Genomic DNA, 6,811 nt, shown 5'->3' on the forward strand with positions numbered 1-6,811 from the left:
TCATCTTCAATGAGAACCTTTTCCCATATAACAACACTCCACATTCCCTGAGCTTCTCCCAGCCAAGTCTCACTCTTGCTGTCACAGCTGCTTCACATCCACCTCTTACATCCACCCTATCTCCCAAATAACAAAACCCTCTCACCATTTCCACCTCGTCACATAGCGTTTCCACTGGTTCCGCCAGCCCTCCAGCTCCTTTCTCACATCTTCCACAATCAAACTCTCTCGCCAGTCTTGGGGTTACCTTCTTCATTTTCGTACATCTACCATGAATCCATTTTCGCATCTTGTACACAACACCACATTTGCCATTACCCTCCTCTCACACACACCACATGGATCCACCTTACTCACTAACACTTCTCCTTCCACCCTGCTCACCTTCACCTTTGTCTTCCTGGGGTTTGCCTTCAAATCTTTGCTTTCAAACGCCTCTTCCCATTTCCAAAACTTCTCCCTCAATCCCTCCATCATCTCACTCATCAGAACAAGGTCATCATCCACATACAGCATCTCCATTATCAATCCCTCTCTTGCACTCTCCATCACCACATCAACCACTATTGCAATTATGGTATAGAAATAGGATCACATACGGTCATATCGTATAAGAGACACAGTCGCACACGATCCCATTCTTAATAAGTCTTTACTGACCAGTTTTACATGCAGCGGCAAAACACATAAGTGGAATAACAAGAAGATTTCTTTTTGAGATATATACATTATTTATTTTACATATTTTACAATCATGCTTGATGTTGGAAGTTTGTAAGTGTTAGCATGTTTTTGTGTCTGTGTGTTCGTGAGGCGTAAAAGGTACTGACCAGTGAAATGACAATGGAATTTGGTTCACAGTTCATGTTGTTGGTATCAGCCTGGCAACAGGTAGTAACAGATGGCTTAAGGTAGTTCTTAGAAGAACTAGAACCCAAGAACAGATAATTGATTTACCGTTTATGAGGTACAGTGTAAGAGTTCCATATCAAGATGTTGCGTCTCATAGTTGAGATTAATTGAATCACTCGTTGTGTTTATCTTTCTCTTGATATGATGTACTTCCAGATGTGTTAACTGTAGCCGTTTTTTCCGTGGTAAGATTTTCACCTAACCGCTATAGCTGAATCTGTAGTTGTCTTGTGTACAAATTAAATCTTCGATGTTTGGCGATGAGTTGTGTCTGTCGCTTGGTTTTCGCTGCGTCTTCATTATACATTCTGCTTGGTTATTTTTCTCTAGTTATAGATATCCTGTAACCTTCTTTTCGTGGTGATATTTTCACACTAACAGTATGAGAGGTATCCGTAACATCTTGTATTAATGGTGGTCGCCTGCCTTTCGAACTGGAACTTGGTCGAGTATGCTCTGTGTGGTCAGAGGTTCGCCCTGAGAAGGACTAGAAACCTAAGACGAATACTTGTCTGAGAACCCTTGTTTTTATAAGGTTTATGTGGCTCCCAATGAACTTCAGAAATGGAAAGCTGTGATTGGCTACTTGGCACTATGGCACGAAAATAAGCAGAGGCAAATCGCGTCACGTGATAACCAGCAGTGCGAACGTAGTAGAGACCACGTGTCAGCCAATCGAATTAGTGTTTACAACAATGTTGAACTAGCCGAAGATGTTTGTAATCTCGAACGAGATTATTCTTAATACTCTTCTCAAACAGTGAAGATAGCAATGAGAGAACGATATTGCTACAATGGCAACAACACAGATCCCTGATGCAGAACAGCTTTCATCACAAACTCCTCCAACAGCTCTGATTCAATTCTAACTCCTGTCTTTACCCCCCCATACAAACTCATCACTGCCCTCACTATTACCTCTAGTACAGCTCTCTTCCTCAATGCCCACTCAATCACCTTCCTTGGAACCCTATCAAATGCCTTCTCCAGATCATCAAACCCTTCTCCTTATCTCGGTATTCCTCTTGCAATCTCCTTACAATGAACACTGCATCTATTGTCCCCCTTCCTGGCATAAAACCAAATTGTATCTCATCCACATTCACCCGCTTCCGAATTCTCCTCTCCAACACCCTTTCCACTATCTTCATTGCATGCTCCAATAACTTCACTTCCTTATACACCCCACAGCTCATCACATCCCCCTCCCCCTTGAAGATCGGTACCACCACACTTAGTGCCCAATCCCCTGGCATTCCTCTTCCATCCAGCACACCCTGGCAGAGCTCCATCATCACAACAATCCCTATCTCTCCACTTGCAATTATCATTTCCACATTTACTTCTGATGGACCCCCTACCTTTCCCATTTTCATTTCCTTGATTGCCTCCACTACTTCTTCCCGACTAACCCTCTCCACTGACCCCTCCACTACAACAACTTCCACCCTCTGATCCCATTCATTTTCCTCATTCATAATTCCCTCCATATGCTCCTTCCAAACTCTCCCCATGTCCTTCTCACTAAAATTCAACCTTCCATCACTCCCCCTCACGCATCTTCCTCCCTCAACATCTCTTCCATCTTTTTTCATTGATTTAATAAACCTAAACACTCTACCTGGGCCCTCATTCAGCCCACTCAACCTCTCCTCAGCCTCCTTCCTCATAGATCTCGCAACCACCCCCTTTGCATGATTCTTCATGTTATACCTGGCTTTCATTTGCTCAGTCCTTTTATTACATAAAGCTTTATGCACCTCTTTCTCCCTTGCTATTGCACTCCTCACCTCCTCCTTCCACCACCATGTATCACCTTGATCTCTCCTACCTTTCATGTGTGTATGTGTACATATACTCACAAACACACACGCAAAATACACTTTAATTCAAATATAGTTTCCCCAAAATTAAATATATCTAACATAATTAATGTGAATATCAGTGTGTCAGTGTGTCGCACTTTTTCCACTTTACTCCTAGAGGCCCATAGCCCATCATATCATACCATTTTGGAATCAGGCTAAATCCGTGAGTAAATTAAAAACATTTCGGGCCAAATCTGGATCTGCAATCCTGAAATTTTGGATTCCTATGTTTTCAGTACAGTGATTGTTTTCAGCAATATTCTTCACGTGATTTTTAGCAATGAATATAGTCATCATTGGGATATGACTCTGGAAGAAGCAATTGCAACAAATTCTCCAAAACAAGTCAGAGATCCGTTTGCAGATCTTCCCATTTGGCGTTAGTTGCTTAAAAGCTAGTATATATATATATATATATATATATATATCGACTGGCCTCCATGCTGTGGGCACGTAACAAACACCATCCGATCGTGGCCGTTCGCCAACCTCATCTGGCACCTGTGTCGGTGGCACATAAAAACACCATCCGAAGACCCGGCAAGACTAGTCAGGCCATAACCCGTGGCCCCTACCTGGGACGTAGTCAGTCCACCTATGCATACCTTCCTTCTTGTGACACTTGTGAAGACCTGTTGAGGCAAGTGAAAATCAAAACAAATCAAAATAGATGAACATCAATGGAATTTGTATCTTTGTGGTACCAGTGCCAGTGGCACACAAGAAAACCATCCGAACGTGGCCGTAGCCAGTACCGCATCGACTGGCCATCGTGCTGTGGGCACATAACACCATCCGATCGTGGCCGTTCGCCAGCCTCATCTGGCACCTGTGTCGGTGGCACATAAAAACACCATCTGAGCATGGCCGTCTGCCAGCCTCGTCTGGCACCTGTGTCGGTGGCACATAAAAAACACCATCCGAGCGTGGCCGTTCGCCAGCCTCATCTGGCACCTGTGTCGGTGGCACATAAAATCACCCACTACACTCTCGGAGTGGTTGGCGTTAGGAAGGGCATCCAGCTGTAGAAACACTGCCAGATCTGACTGGCCTGGTGCAGCCTTTGGGCTCCCCAGACCCCAGTTGAACCGACCAACCCATGCCAGCATGGAAAGCGGATGTTAAATGATGATGATGATATATATATATATATATATATATATACATATATACATATGTGTGTGTGTACATAGATTGTAAACACGTTTTTTCTTCTTTCTCTCTTCCTTCTTTCTTTCCTTCTCTTTTCCATTGACACTCCTTTCAGATACACACACACACACAAAAACACACACACTCTCTCTCACTTTTCCCCATTCCTCACCCTCTATTACTATCCTATGTCTCTCTCCACCCCTACACACTCAATAATACTATAAAAAGAGATGAATCCTCTTAAACAAATTCAAATCTGAAGAATCTACAAGAGTAAATGCAAGTGCTAATATATGGTTTATAAAAATGTGACATATTAATAAAAATCTGTAAATGTACAACCATCCAGATTTCTGAGTACCTTATTTTTTCAAATACATACATATATTTATTAGGTTCACAAGAACAGGGGCTGCTTCCATTCCCATCACAATTCCACATTTCTGACGATAGTATGTGTGATCAAATAGGAAATAATTGTTCTGAAGTATAAATTTTAAGGATTCAATAATAAAGATCTGGTTTATGTGTTCCGGGAGTACTTCGGGGTACTTTTCCAACCAGAATTTAATTGCTTTTATTCCATAGTCATGGGGGATGTTGGTGTAAAGATTGATAACATCGAGGGTGACCAATATTGCCTCTTCATTAATCATTTTTGGTAGGTGTTCTAACATGTCTAAATCATCCCTAATGAAGCTTTTGATGTATTTCAGCAAGGGTTTCAGTAGGATGTCTAGAACAGTGGTTTACAACCAGGGTTCCGCCAGTACAGTCCAGGGGTTCCACAAGAAGTTACAAAAATGCTAAAATCTCCTGTGCAGATATGTGTGCATAAGACTATTAAATTATTGCACAGGGGTTCCTCGAGCCAGTGGAATGTTTCCTTGAGGTTCCGCTCCAGCAAAAAGTTTGAAAAGCACTGGTCTAGAAAATTGCTTGGTCGGTGGGTTTCACAGGCCGGCCCAGCTACAATGGGTCTCAAAGTTAAGTCTCCTGGCGTTTGGATATTTATGTATTTGTCTGTTGATTGTTTGCAGACTTCCTTGATTATCTTGCCCTTGTGTATTTTAGGAAGGCTGTAAAAAAGACTGGGTTTACATTTGAAGTTCGTGATGTAGTCTGTTTCTTTTTCTGTCGATGAAGTGTAACCCATGGTAGATTGACTTAATTTAATTTAATTAAGCTAGTTTACCATTAAAAACACCGAAACGATGCATCGTATAAAGATGAATTAGGGTAAACGTTTTTAAATTTTCACCTAATTTCTGAATTACTACTTAGCGGTTTGAGTTATGGCTGCTCTTTCTAGTGGACGAATGGCCTATTAAGGCCATTCCTAAATTGTTTAATTATATATATATATATATAAATAATTTTAAAATAGGATAAAATCTTCATAAGAATTTATTAAGTAGTTCGGTACGACGTGTTTATTTATTTTAGTAGTTTTGACTTTGAGTCCCTCGTAGCGTGAGGCATCTATGTGTAAGAGTGCCCTCTATATTATATATATATATATATCCATTCAAACATACTTATATGTACATACGTATTATATGTGTTTAGAAGGTAGGATCAGTGCATTAGTTTGTACCGTTATAATTATAAATATAATACGCAGATTAATTTATATTTACACTAGCAGTATCGCTCGGCGTTGCTCGGGTTTGTAAGGGAAATAATTATATAAGCATTTTTAGAGATGTAAAGTATAATAGCCATCTCAATATGGCTAACCACAAAGGGGGGGGGGTGTTACTGTAGCTTTTTACGTTCTGAGATTTAATAAATTTTTAGAGAGTTACTTCCCTTATATATGCCAAAAATGCATTAAAAATGGGAAAAATTGATGGTAAATTTTTTTTTAATCGTAAACTCATCGTAGACGCGCGCTAATATCCAGAAGGGCTCGATATGAATCACGACTATAAGATACCCGGTTTTGGTTAAACTGCACCGCAAAATGTGGCAGTAGTTAGGAATCTAAATCGTAGGAGACAGACAGCACACACCCTCTCTTTTATATATAAAGATATAGAAACGTAATATGTTTATTACTTCGTTATTTTTTTCCCTTTTTGCAGTAGTTTAAATCTTACGTCAGGTTTTGAAAGCTTTTAATGGAACCCAACATGTTCAGGCTTCAGTTATTCCAGAAGCCTGAACGAGTTGGGTTCCGTTAGGGGCCTGCGAAACTTGAAGTAGCATGGAAACAGAATCAAACTGTGTATGTATGTATGTATGTATGTATGTGTATGTGTGTGCGTGTGCGTGCGTATGTATGTATGTGTGTATGTGTGTGTGTGTGTGTGTATGTGTGTATGTATGTATGTGTGTGTGTATGTACGTACGTACATATGCATGCATGTGTGTGTACCGGGGTAGATATAAATACATTCATATGTGTATGTATTTATATATATGCATGTATGAATGTACATAAAAATGAAAATGAGCGAAGGGAAATAACTCCTGATGTTATCCATTTGAACACCAGACACGAAGTAAGGTATATCAAAATCTATACAAGATAATTTCTTGGTTCACTGAAATACTCTGCTTCCAGGAAGAGTAAAACAATTGCTGGTGATAATTGCGACCCAATGAGTTAATAGACAATCTTAAGATTCAGAGATTTTTTTATAAAGTACATAAGGTTAAGTTATAAAGAAATATAAATATAAAATAAAAAATATACACACACATTTAAATACTCATTTATATATATATCATCATCATCATCATCATTTAGCGTCCGCTTTCCATGCTAGCATGGGTTGGACGGTTCAACTGGGGTCTGTGAAGCCAGAAGGCTGCATCAGGCCCAGTCTGATCTGGCAGTGATTCTACGGCTGGATGCCCTTCCTAACGCC

The 6,811-nt window shown here is 40.3% G+C and overlaps 1 long non-coding RNA gene across 1 annotated transcript; it reads right to left on the reverse strand.

Moving 5' to 3' along the window:
• Positions 1–1,199: 1,199 nt before the first annotated feature.
• Positions 1,200–1,350, reverse strand: LOC118763812. Its single transcript, XR_004999561.1, has 2 exons — positions 1,313–1,350; positions 1,200–1,260 (listed from the first exon to the last, which is right to left on the reverse strand). It is a non-coding gene; the product is annotated as an uncharacterized LOC118763812 (long non-coding RNA).
• Positions 1,351–6,811: the final 5,461 nt, after the last annotated feature.

Source organism: Octopus sinensis, linkage group LG6, assembly GCF_006345805.1.
Source record: "Octopus sinensis linkage group LG6, ASM634580v1, whole genome shotgun sequence".
NCBI lineage: Eukaryota > Metazoa > Mollusca > Cephalopoda > Octopoda > Octopodidae > Octopus > Octopus sinensis.